Here is a 14,461-nt window from a genome sequence, read left to right on the forward strand (position 1 = left end):
AAACAAGGACGGCGAAAAAACAGAGACAGAGAGTTAAAGAAAGACAATCCACACTCTTTGTAGCAGATAAGACGTCTTTGTTCTGTACTGTCAGTGATACACGTGAAAGATTTTAGACAGAGCTGCATGGGTGGGAAATTAAAAACATCTCCACTCATCCCCTCAAAACAAAATGCCTTCATTAGCATGACTTACAACATCTGCTGCTACACATTAATCCAGCCCAGAAGGATTGTCTCACAAAACTCTGTTGTTCTGAAGACACGTTTGAGGTATTAAGATAATTACTAGATTTTTATATGATCTGGATACGATGGTGCTTGCCTGTACAAAACCCGCCGGCACAATGTTAGGGTGCAGTGGTTGTTAATACGTTGCAAGACTGTTTCTAGGCGGTTAGCAAGGTGTTCTGGGTGGTTGCTAGGTGGTGAATGTTCTTCTTCCACAAAATTGTAAGTTTGAGCACTTAAAATATTAACCGTTTAACAGTGTTAGATGAATTGCATGCCTAAGTTTATAAGTCAAACCAAAAATTGTAATTTGTTTACAATTTACTCATCCTCATGCCTTCTAAGAGTTTGTTTCTTCATCTGAACAGGAGACATTTGGGAGACATTTAGCATTACATCACTTGCTCACCAATGGATCCTCTGCAGTGAATGGGTGCCGTCAGAATGAGAGTCCAAACAGCTGATAAAAATATCACAGTAAATCCACCAGCTAGAAACAAATCCATCAAGGTGTTTTAATGTCAAACCATTTTTTTATGGATAGAGGACTCATATTTTAGCAAGAAACAATAGTTTGAAGTAGAAAACATCTTGATGATTTATTACAAACATGAATAATTGATGGACTGGAGTGGTGTGGATTACTGTAGTGTTTTTATCAGCTGTTTGGAGTCTCATTCTGACGGCACCCATTCACTACAGAGGATCCACTGGACCTAAATTTCTAATGCTAAATTTCTCCAAATCTGATGAAGAAACATTCTCATCTAAATCTTGCATGGGTGAACATATTTTTAGAAAATTTTCATTTTTAGTGGACTATTCCTTTAATGCCGTTTAACCATACTGAAGCCTGAAATGAAACTGATGCTCCCAAGGGAATACTTATACATGACTTCCCTTTACAGATCGTTTGCTTTCATGTATGTTTCTATGCATGCTGACATTTATTTCCACAACAAATCCTCATGATGTATCAAATGTCTTTAAGGGCAGTTAAAAGTTTTATTGGTTTATCTATGATACAGTGAAATGAACCCTCAAAGGTTATTATAAAGATTTATTGAGGAGCCTGAACAGGTGCAGAACAGCTGTGGAACAGGTTCAAATAAGGTTCTAGTACACGTAAGGACATGGTCCGAAAGTAGCAGACGATGAAACATTCAATGTCCCAGCTTATAATGTGCAATGGTATATGTTTTAGTACTATTTTTATTAAGGCTTGTCCTCAATGGATTTATTATTTACATGGTCTCCAAAATAGTTCACATTAAAAAATAGTGTACTCATGTCGTTTCAAACCTGAATGACTTTATTTCATCTACAAATCACAATAGAAGATATTTTGAAGAATGTTTAAAAGGTTTTTATACTTAAGTATGTCAGGTTGGTCTTCTACAATTATAAGAAAAAGAGAGGCATTTTCTGTTTATCTGAATTTCTTCTTCACTAATGTTTATATTCTGCATATATTAAGGTTGTTTTGAGTATTCTGCACTTGATTAATGTTGAATTAAGATGTTATCAATGTAATTTTATGCAATGAGATCTGCAATCTGCCCTGAAAACGAGGTTTTTTATTGCCATTGCTTTTAGTGTATTGTTGTTTGTGAGTGAACCATCAGTAAACATATCGGCTGAGTCACACATATGGAGTCAATTATGTTTCATTAGACAGAGTCTATCCATCATCACATGCAGCGGTTAATGGCTCTAGGATTATAGTGTGTGTGTGTATGACTTAACACTGTAGCTCACACACCCTCAATGAAAGCCATTTCCCATGGTGCTCAATGTAAACAGTAATCCTACCGGCTCTCAGCAGGGTGGCGTCGGCGTGTCCCCTGCACGGACTCCCAGCATGCCCTAGCTGGCATCAGGTCAGAGGCCTCCTTGAAACTCTGGTACCAGTCTACTACCACAGGAGTGTAATTAAAAAAACATCACTGGCCAGGATCAATGGCATTAACAATAAATCAGTCATTCAAAAATATGTTGCTGTTCGTCCACAAATCAGCAATTACTTTGAGCTCATTATCCAACAAATGGAAATTCACCCTACACTGATCTCATCTGCTGCAGTGGAGATTAATATGAACCACATGGTCACCACATTCAACATCATAAACATCATATATAAACTGAAGGCTACAGCTGTAGTAACTGGTGTTTTTCTAAACACTATCGTTACCATGTAAAATGTTGGTAAGAGTAGCAATTTCCACAGTATTACAACATATCCTGTTCTCACCGGTAACCCTCCATCATTCTTTAGTGGTCACTCAGACTACGGTACAGACAGCAGGTGACTCATTTGTAGAGTAAACTGCCCCAGAGAGTAATATAGAGGTCAAAACTCTGGCACATCCTGAGGGCGAAGGGCACATCAGGTCAGTTATAGGTCTGTTTTACAGAGCTTGGTCAGTCTGGTCAGATGGATGGTCATCTTTAGTAAAAAAAATATATTAATATAAACATTTCAGTAAGATTTTTCTTAATTTATTTATTCAACAAGGACACATTAAACTGATCAAAAGTGACGGTAAAGACATTTATAATGTTACAAAATATTTATATTGTGAACAAATGCTGATCTTTTGAATTTTCTATTTATCAGTTTCCACAAAAAAAAAATTAAGCAGCAACTATCTCAACTGTCATAATTCTAAAGAAATGTATTTGAGCAGGAAATCAACATATTAGAATGATTTCTGAAGGATCACGTGACACTGAAAACTGGAGTAATGATGCTGAAAATTCAGCTTTGCTCATTTGCTCTTTTTACATCATCCTTTATAGACTTTTTAGACAATCAGATACAACAAAAAGTCCTCAAATATTTATTAAAATATGGTATGAGATGACTTTCAGCTGATTTCCTACTGAACTGTCATCAACTGAATTGCAGTGGTCAAATTAAAATATAGTGAATTAAGCTATAAACTCGATCATAATGCACAATGTTTCCATTTTCAGATGCAGCTTTTAATGGAGTGTTTCCACTAGTTAGCAGTAAACCGGTTACCTCACCTGAATATGTTCTTAGATTGTTATCTTTGGAATGGAAATATGTCATTTATTTGCAAACATAGGATACTTTTCACTTATTTTAGTTAATGTTATAATACTAGCGAGCTATGCCAGTAATACTATACTGACAGTGTAGTGTAAACTTGGCAATAAAGATGTGAAAAGTGGAGGAACATACAAACCAATTCAATTGAATGAGTCATTTACGCTGGAGCCGCTCCGATTGATTCAAATTCGTGATTTCGATCATTCAAGTTCAAGCGATTCATTAGCAAATATCAAATCAAAAGAGCATCAGAGAGCTTTCACAACTCTGAATCAGTTAAACCATTGCATCGCAAAATGTTTCACAAAGCTAAATTGAGTGCGGATCGGGAATCATTTGATTTTGATCAGAACTTCCGAGCGGGTTCACAAATCTTTTGATTTAGATCGAAACTTCGTAGTGCTAATCTTTTCGTGAATTCTTTCCCTTTAAGAGAGTGCTCCTAATCTCAGCTCCTTGTCTGTATAAAAGACACCTGGGAGCCAGAAATCTTGCTGACTGATAGGGGATCAAATACTTATTTCACTCATTAAAATGCAAATCAATTTATAACTTTTTTGAAAGTGTTTTTCTCTCTCACTGTTCAAATAAACCTACCATTAAAATTATAGACTGATCATTTCTTCATCCATTTTTTTCTCCCCCCACTGTATGTGAAATTTAGCTTGCAGGAAACTGTTATGATTTTCAAGGCATAGAATTTAGTAGGACACAAATTAAATGATATGTCCCTACCAATATCCAGTGACTACTAAACTGACCCTAGCAATAATTTCGATCAAACAATTAAATGGCTGCAGTTATGTCCCCACCAATGCCAAAATCAACCTGCACCTACACAGTTGCTGTCGGCACATCTAGGGAATCTCAGGTCCATTCTCCCTACACCTGCCCTGCGGTAAAGAGCACTGAGCTCATAGGGTGGGGTCTGGCTGTAAAATCCTGTGCTGACCTCAGACTAGGTACCTGCAGGGCGTTCAGGTCACAGGGTCACGAGCTCTCATTAATCAGCTTCCTGCAGTCTTTCTTAACATGTGTTTTCATTGTAGGGTCACAGCACATCACACACACAGGTGGATACAGGCACTCAAGCACTGATGGATGAATAACAAAAATGATTTGATTGATAAGGCAAACGTTTGTGGTTTAATGAATCAGTCAATGAAAATTGGAGTATGTACAACATAAAACCTCTCTGTAAAGTGAACTTTCCTGTGTCCTGTGACATGAAAAAGGTATCTTGATTGTCTGAATTGGCTCTGATGTGGTTTGTAAAGACACAGAAAGAGCAGACAGGTGTGTGATAACCATGTTGCCGCCAGACTGAAGTATAAAAGAAAAAAATATAAATGCACAAATCCAGTGTTTTATGACTGTAATCAGACATTAGTTTAAAGCTTAACTAAACCATTCTACCTCCCAACACTTTTCACACTCTAACTATGGTTTTGTCCAATATTAATATTTGTATCTACTAATTTTTTTGTTTTGTTTTTCCTAAACAGTCAAGAACAAATCTAATTTCAAACACGTCTCAATTTGTGTGTGAGATGGGGGTGAAACAATGTAATTTTTTTTTTCAATATTAATTTTTTTTTTCAATGGTCACCTTGTCTGGCTAAATTCAAAGCTAATATTTTATATGTATACTACTACTAATAATCAACAATTATTTTTAAAATAAAATTCATAATTTTTGTAATTGATAATTACAGTAAAGTTACTACTACTAGTAGTAGTACTAGTACTGATAACATCACATTTGAATTGTTATATTCACACAACCCCATCAAACTGCTATGCCCATGCTTTAATTTCTCATTCACTTTTCATGCTGATCTGGCACATTCTTGCATTACAAATATAAGCAGGTACAGTCAAAATATTGACAGCATTTTTAAATTGGAGAAGGCAGCTCTTTCTGTGAGAGTCACAGAAACAGGCCAGAAAGAGACTGACAGATAACCTCAGCTCACCCTCTCCTATTGCAATCCCATCCGCTGATTGTGGTATCAAATGCAAACTGTGCTACTATGTGCTGAAATCTCACTCTTCCTTTCAGTAATATTCAAATGAAATACAAATGATTCAGACACCTTGGAAAAAGGGAGACATCCTCATAACAAAAACAATTTTGTTAATCCAGTTTGTGAAATCCATATTCATGAACAGCTTCGTTCTCATATAACATGCAGTAGGCCACATTAGGTTGCAAAGTCGTTCACAGACATCCGGCATTTATACATTCCTTTTGAACAAAGAACTTGGTTTTTCTCAAATTCTAGGCCCTGCATTTACATTTTACAGTGAATCTAAACATGGTCCTGCACTTCAACTCTCGGCTTTGTAAGTGCACTGAAGCTTTTATTCAAAAGGTGTTTGGAATCACAGCTTGTCCCCACAGTGGGAACCCCTGTCCAAACAGTCAGAGGACAAATCCCCTCACTTCCTGCAGCATATGGCACATTCTCCACGGCAACCCACAATGGAAGCTTTAGAGGGACACATTTACAGAGTGCTAAAGGCTAGTACAATCTAGTACTAAAGCATGCTTAGAATGCCTAGAATTAGGACCAAAATTGTAATTTTATGTCATGGTGAAGATTAAGGACATATTAATATTTGCACATTACTATATCTTCTCTCTTACAAGTAAATCACTTTGATCACTGATTGCTGGATATGTCTGCCATGTTATAAAAATATACATGAATTTATAATAATATATACCAGTTTATACTCACTTTACTTTTGCACTGAAAAAAAAGGATTTATGTCTTATTTTTTATTTAAAACAAAATAATCTAAACATCCTTTTGCAAGATACTATGACTTTAAAATAAATGAATATCATTTTATTTAAACATGAATAAGCTGTTTTAGGAATAAGACGAAAAAAAATACAAGTATACCAGCATTGTAAGACAAAATGCACTTATATATAAGATACAATCTATGAAATTGAAAAATCTTAATATCATATGCAGGATTGGTTCTCGGGTATATTTATCCTGTTTTAACTAAACAAGTCAAATTAAAAATATATTTCTTAAGCAAATATATGAAATATATTTACAACTTCAAATAAATGTTTTCTATTCAAATATATTTTAAAATGTAATTTATTCCTGTGTTGCAAAGCTGAATTTTCAGCATCATTACTCCAGTCTTCAGTGTCACTTGATCCTTCAGAAATCATTCTAACATGCAGGAGTGTGAAGTATCTAATTACATATACTCATATAACTGTAAGTTTTTTTTTTTTTTCTCAATACTTGTACTTTAAGTAATATAGAAATTTGTGCTTTTACTGGAATACATTTTAACTCTACTTTTAATCAAATATTTTCACTCCATGTGGTTGTTACACCCTTGTCCTGATTTTATTTTCTGTGATTATAAGAGACTTCATTCAAAAACATAAAAAATCTCCATTATTTCAATCATTTGAAACCAGTGTGAGTAGAAAACGAGTCAAAAAGTCTTAAAAAAAAAAAACCTTTTGCAGTGTGTTAGAGTTGTAATTGAACTGTTCTACAATGAAAATAATTGTGCATGCTAATTATTTCACTAAGCCCTCGTAGTCAGTCATCAGTTACTCAGCTAGTAGCACTTTTAGTGGATTTGGTCACTTACATGCAGTTTATTTATATCAGACTATACACAATCCACATGCTTACTTTAATCTGGTTTATGCATATAATATATGCTCTGAGACAGCAAAAACCTGAGGTGAGATATCCTGTAGCCCAACGTGTCAGGAACATTTAGCTACCATACAAACACACCAGCGTTAATGAGATCAGCTTAAAGCAAAAACACTCATTAAATTACATGAACACCACTTACGTTGCTATAAACCAGGTGCTAACAGGCTGCTAACGTTTTCTTCCAATGAAATATGTAAACAAACAAACTAATTTGAATGTGAGGAGGGAAACTGGTTTATGCCATGAGTCAGTGCTGGTCTATTTAGCAGGGAACGATCAATCCCAAGATGCTAAGAGGCAAGGATTGTTGAGCTCAAGTAGGCTTGAGATATAGACCAAAGACGTTACTACATTTCACTGAAGGAAATTTATCACGGTCAGTTGTCTTAGTCATGCAATATAGAGGCTAAATAATGTTTGGGTGACTAGGGAAACCTTCTCTCATGCCATATCGTAAGCCTCTTATTTTACCCGTGACCCCTGTTCCAGTCTTACTAATTAAAGATGCCATAATTTAAAGCAGCAATAAAAGTCCAATTACAGACATCAGACAATATCAATTCAAGAATCAATAGCACCTGAGTTAAATCTGCTTGTTATTCATTTGAATAACAATTTCCTGTTACGAGATAAGCTTCAAAGTCAGTTTATGGAAGTGATAAAGTGACTGCTGGTGTGAATGTGTTTCTGTGCTTGAGTTTCATTTGGGTTAGCAGCTGTTTGCATGCGGTTATCTTTTGCGTCCTGAATAATCAATAGCACTCAACTGACATATTGAGCACTTTAGCCAAAGGTTGCTCGTAAAGACACTTAACAAGGTTCCAGTTCTCTTCAATCTATTCAGATTACATAGTGTGCTTTCTAATATTTTATTCTTTGTGTTATACTGGTTAATTAAGTATTGTTTCCATCTTTCAACAGATCCTGAAATTTTGCAGTGAACATAATCTACCTCTCTTCATTATCTGTACAGACTATATTGTATGGATTTCTTTATATTAATCTATGTATTGCCTTATTTACAGTAATTTTTAAATGTTATTGCCAGTGTGGATTGCGCAATATATTAGTATGAAACCTGTTTCAAAACTGCATGGTGGAAAAGAAAGTGAAATGTAAAAAAAACATTAATGAAGTACCATTTTAATGTTGAAGAAGTCTCTTATGCTCACAAAAGCAGCATATTTGATAAAAAACAGAAAAAAAACAGTAATGTTGTAAACTAGTGATGGCAAAGCCGAATTTCCAGCAGCCATTACTCAAAAGCAATTATTTAAAATATAAATCTTTTATTACATCATCAATGTCTTGATTGGTACTTTTGGTCAATTTAATGCATCCTTGCTAAATAAAAGTATTTAAAAACTGACTTCAAAATGTAGTGCAAATACAAACAGTTATCGGAAATTTTGAAATGAAATATTAAAACGCAATACTAATAATAATAGATTAGTATACAACATTACAGTTGCAAGATATCAATTATCTTTTTAAGTGGAAGCAGAATCAAGCCAAGACTGAAAAATAACAACATAACATTTTTGCTGATCCAAAACTTGTTGTAGTTGTTTTCAAGTGCAAATCTTCCCACAGAATTACAATTCAAAGACATAACTAGACTTTTACATCACAGTCTGAAAGATCTCTCCTGCAGTGCCACATTATCATCTGCTCCTTAAACACACAACCACATACCAATGCAGTGTTATCAGACGGCCCCACACTGAGGTGCAAAGGACAAACACGGCGGATCTTCACCCCCCTCAGAGAGAAAACAACCCAACGGACAAACCAGAACCATGCGTCAGGGAATCTGGAGATAATCAGCTCTGAAAGCGGTTTGAGTGAGTCACTAAATGTTTTGGACCCTGTTTACACACCCTGTAAAAAGAAATAATTACAATTCCATTTTGTGCCACTAGTAGTCACATATATTGCACACTTGATCTTTAATCTTTAATAGTAAACAGGGCCTGCATGTGACTCTGTATAACTTGCACATGTCTGGACTCTTATCTCAGTCCTGCAAACAAGTCAACAAGCAGGAACATGACAAAGTCATCAGTCAAAGCAGAATATGTTAAAAACCCATAACAGAAATCATATGTGAGATTAAGAGCCATTCAGGGAGACAGCATGATTCCTCGTCTGCTCATCGAGTCAACTGTCACATATTGTAGTTATGAATATGACAGTGAATAGAGGAGTTTGGGAGGTTATGCTCTGTGAGTTTTGACTCGGACGGGAGGAAACTCTTTCTGCCTCACTGACTTTGAAAACTTCATATGACGCACTGACGTTTCAGTAGCATGGCTCTTTTTGTCTCTGTGAATCGTGTGGATTTGTAATGGTGCGTAAACCGGTTGTTGATTTATCAATTTCTTCTGAAATGAACAATGCAGTGATGAACATCTAATGATGTTGTGGCCAGAAGCAAGACAAGAAACCCGTTGAAACAACACACTGATGTCTGCAACCAACACAAAATGACAGAAAACCAAAAAGAAAGAACAATGGATAGATAGAATGATGGATAGACAGAATGATAGATAGAACGATAGAACGATAGATAGATAGATAGGTAGATAGGTAGATAGATAGATAGATAGATAGATAGATAGATAGATAGATAGATAGATAGATAGATAGATAGATAGATAGATAGATAGATAGATAGATAGATAGATAGATAGATAGATAGATAGATAGATAGATAGATAGAATATTCACTGTCTGATTGAACCTCATGTTTATTGAACCTGTCACCTACTCTAGATCACACTAAGGTCAACAGGTTCAAGATTCACTGGATAAGAAAAAGCTGGAAAGAGACTCAGAGATGGACGTGAATTTAAAACATAAAACATCAAATATAGAAGGGTGTCTGAATATTCATACATGTAGGAAAAACAATGCATAAGCATGTATTCAGATGCATACAGACAGAAAAACCCTAGAATGAGTGCATATGACAGAGAGAGTGCCGTCTGTTGAGCTGGTTTGCTCTGGACAATAAACCCAGACTTTATGGCTTTTTATGATCTGTTTGCTCTTTCCTGCTTATCCAGGTCAACATCTGACAGATAACACACAACACATACATACCTTTCAGCCATCAAGACACACGCACAGAGAAAGAGAGAAAACTCATAAGTAATCATTTTGGAAAACTCTACATAGGCAGCAACTTAAAGAGTTTGTGACGCTACCCATCACAAATGATTGCAATAGAAATGCTAAGCTATTAAAAAAGAAAATTTGCTGAAAATTTACTCAAAATTCGTTTCTTCATTGGAATAGATTTGGAGAAATGTAGCTTTGCGTCACTTGCTCTCCAATGAATCCTCTGCAGTGAATGGGTGCCGTCAGAATGAGAGTCCAAACACACACAAATCACAATAATCCACAAGTAATACACACCACTCCAGTCCATCAATTAACATCTTTTGAAGTGAGAAGCTGTGCGTTTATAAGAAACAAATCCAACATTAAGACATTTTTAACTTAAAACCATAGTCGTCTATCCATGATATTGCTTTCTCCAGTGAAAAAAAGTCTGAATCAGGAGAGAAATATACACAGATCAAGCACCGTTGTCCCGTAGAGAAAACAACAGGAGATGGATTTTTCACAGATAGAAGTGTTATTATGAATTATGGACTGGTATTTTGGCCTGAATCCCTGGTTTACAGTAAATATGCCTTAATGATGGATTTGTTTCTTACAAACACGCAGCTTTTCACTTCACAAGATGTTAATTGATGGACTGGAATTGTATGGATTACTTGTGAATTATTGTGATGTTTTTATCAGCGGTTTGGACTCTCATTCTGACGGCACCCATTCACTGCAGAGGATCCACTGGTGAGCAGGTGATGTAATGCTACATTTCTCCAAATCTGTTCCCATGAAGAAACAAATTCATCTACATCTCAGATGGCCTGAGGGCGAGTACATTACAGTTCATTTTTGGGTGATCTATTGCTTTGAAGTGCATGCTAAACATAATATACACTTAATATAATGTATAAAATGATCCTCAATTATTTTCATGTACTGAACTCATTTCATATATAATCAACAATATTCTTGTTTTATCTGTCATGTTGGATGGATTTTGTTCACTTAAGGAAAAAAAAGAAGAAAAAAAAAAGACAAAAAAGGCTAAAGATTAATACATGCCCTGCTGGTCCACTTGAGTTTAATTAAAGACAGGACTGTTAACAGCCCAACCTACAAAGACAAACAGGAGTCACAGAATTGATCACTGTCTGGCACCACACACACACACACACACACTTACGTCATTCGTTTCACCTTCACCTAGTGTCAACATATAGCATCGTCAAGAGACAGAGTGTCTCTGCATCAGATTTTGCCTACATTATAGAAACCAAGTGTTCCACAAAATAAAAAAAGTAACCTGAAATCAGCTTGAATATGCGTGCTAAAAAATGTGCTCCAAAAATCTAAGAAAATGTAAAAAAGTTTATCTGAGGCTTAATGGACAGAAAACATAACTAGCTCATTATGAAACCAACTGAAGTCAATGGAAAGTCCCCACCATGACAGAAAACAAATGTGTGATTGAGCATGAATCATGTCATTCGCTGGTGATATTGCACTATATAATCCAAGATAAATATCCGTAATAGGTTGGACTGTTTGCTGAAACATCATCATAAGATCAAATACAGCTCTATTGTGTTTTTTTTATTTTTATTATGAATTTATGACTGTGAAGTTAAATCGGACAGTTAAGAAATACATAATTTGAATGTCACAATTTCATTAATAGAGATTTATAGTTAGTAACTAATTTGCTAATTACCTAAGTGTCTCGGATGACCTTTATGGAAGTTTTATGAGTTGTGATTTACCATCCTCATTCATGCATATTGTTATTGAACTTTTTTAAATCAAGGTCAAATGATTGAAACCAAAAGGCCATAGGCAGCTGCACTGATCTGAGACAAAGGGATATAATCATTCTACAGCAGTGATCCTCGAATCTGGCTCGCGAGATCCACTTTTCTGCAGAGTTTAGCTCTCCAACCCTGATCAAACTCAACTACCTGTGATTTTCTATGGCCGTTTCTCAAACGTAAGGCTGCATCCTCTGGAGGTTGCATTTGTTGGCTGCATACGTCATAAAGATCATCTTATTTTAGAATATTAACAGTTATAAATTTGACCATTATTTTTAGTTAAGTGTAAATTGTTGTAATGTGCTTTTAACTCACGAATGTAATGCTCAGTTAACTGAAATAAACCAGGCTTGATGACGTATGCAGCCTTCAAATGTGACCTCCGGAGGATGCAGCCTTCCGTTTGAGAAACGACCTAATGATCCTGAAGACAATGGCTGTGTTCGAAATGCCATACTATCATACTACTCTCACTATTTCTGCAGTATGCAGTATGTATGCTGTTCATAGTAGCTATGCAAATTTTCTGTATGCATGGAATACCCGGATGACCTACTATATTTGCCAGAATCTGCTTAACATAACACAAGTAGGAAGTCGTGGCCTAATGGTTAGAGAGTCGGACTCGTAATCGAAAGGTTGCGAGTTCGAGCCCCCGGCCGGCAGGAATTGTAGGTGGGGGGAGGGAATGTCCAGCGCTCTCTCCACCCTCAATACCACGACTGAGGTGCCCTTGAGCAAGGCACCGAACCCCCAACTGCTCCCCGGGCGCTGCAGCATGGCTGCCCACTGCTCCGGGTGTGTGTTCACGGTGTGTGTGTGTGTGTGTGCATTTGTTCACTACTCACTGCTGTGTGTGTGCACGGTTGTGGATGGGTTAAACGCAGAGCACCAATTTCGAGTATGGGTAACCATACTTGACAATACGTCACGACTTGACTTGACTTGAAGTACACTGAAATCAGTACAGAAGGTGTGTTCGGAATGGCATACTACCACAAAACTCCTACTATACTGCAGTATGCTGTGTGCAGACTGTGAATAGTATGTGAATTTTCTGTATGCATGGAATGCCCGGATTGCCTGCTACATTGGCTGAAATTTGATGTATGCATCTGAAGACGCTGCATGGAATACTGTTTCCCAGAATGCAACGTGCTCCATGTGACGTTTCATTTTCAAATGCGTGACTGAACTGGAGGCGGGGAATAGTAATTATAGGCTAAATATAAGATGAGTTGAAGAGGGAAATTCGCCTGTTTGTGCTGCCCAGCACTTTCATGACTGGGAATACAAACCCCGCCTTCCAGCCCGTGCCCAGGCCGCCGAACTGTCCCAACTTGGATGAGGATCTGACAGCTACTCAGGTAGCGGAACGCGTGGTTATTGATTGGCTCCTCCGTGGTCTCCTGCGCTCTCACCTCCAAGCCGTGGGCATGCGGAACCCAACAACCACGATGGAACTCGTGGAGGCGATAGAGCTGGCGGAGGTGGCCCATCAGCGGGATACTGGGGAGCGAGTGCCGCCGTTTCCCCGGAAGGTGGTCCAGGAATGATGCGTGCCGGAGGGCATCTCGAGACCAATAAGCAGGCCGGCGGCTCCCGGTCCGCGGGACGAGCCCATGCCAACGGAGGTGCCCACACCACCCGTTCGGACGTGGCTGGCGGGCTGCATTGTTCATCATGACCTGCCTTTTGGAGCCCCTGATTCGGCTGCCCATCATAGAGGTGCCCTTCGAGCGCTTCAGGATGGACATAGTGGGGCCATTGCCTAAGTCTGCTCGGGGACACGAACACATCCTGGTGATCGTCGACTATGCCACCCGGTACCCAGAAGCAGTACCCCTCTGGAAGGCCACTGCCAAGGCCATTGCCCATGAGCTTTTCATGCTCTGTAGCTGGGTCGGCATCCCAGCCGAGATACTGACCGATCAGGGAACCACCTTTATGTCCCGGCTAATGTCTGACCTCTGCCGATCGCTCAAGGTAAAGCAGTTGAAGACCACCGTATACCATCCCCAGACCGATGGGATGGTCGAACATTTTAATCAGACTCTGAAACAAATGCTGCAACGCGTGGTGGTTTAAGACAAGCGGGATTGGGACCTCATTCTCCCATATGTTTTGTTTGACGAGCGTCCCGAGTTCTCATCAGCGTTGCCCTGGAAACATACATAGAGCACCTGCACACGCGTGAGCTCCAACGACGGTGAGACACTTCTCCATGAAGCAGAGAACTAACCTTTTCTCTCAATTCCGTTCCAGAGAGCAGTTTGTGACCGCGCAGCCACCACGCAGCCGCCACAAGCACCGCACGGACCCACCACACCTGGACCCTTTTACGAAGATCACCACTGTTTTCCACTTTTGTTGAATAAATCCACCCTCCGGGGCAATTAATTGAGCTCTCCTTGTTACGTGACTCTTCCACCCCGTTACAGTATATACACATGTAAACTACAAACTATCGCTGTGTATCTAAAAACAATATTGTTAGAAAGACATAAGTTGTAATTT

The sequence above is a fragment of the Barbus barbus genome, assembly GCF_936440315.1.
Source record: "Barbus barbus genome assembly, chromosome: 18".
In the NCBI taxonomy this organism is placed as follows: Eukaryota; Metazoa; Chordata; class Actinopteri; order Cypriniformes; family Cyprinidae; genus Barbus; species Barbus barbus.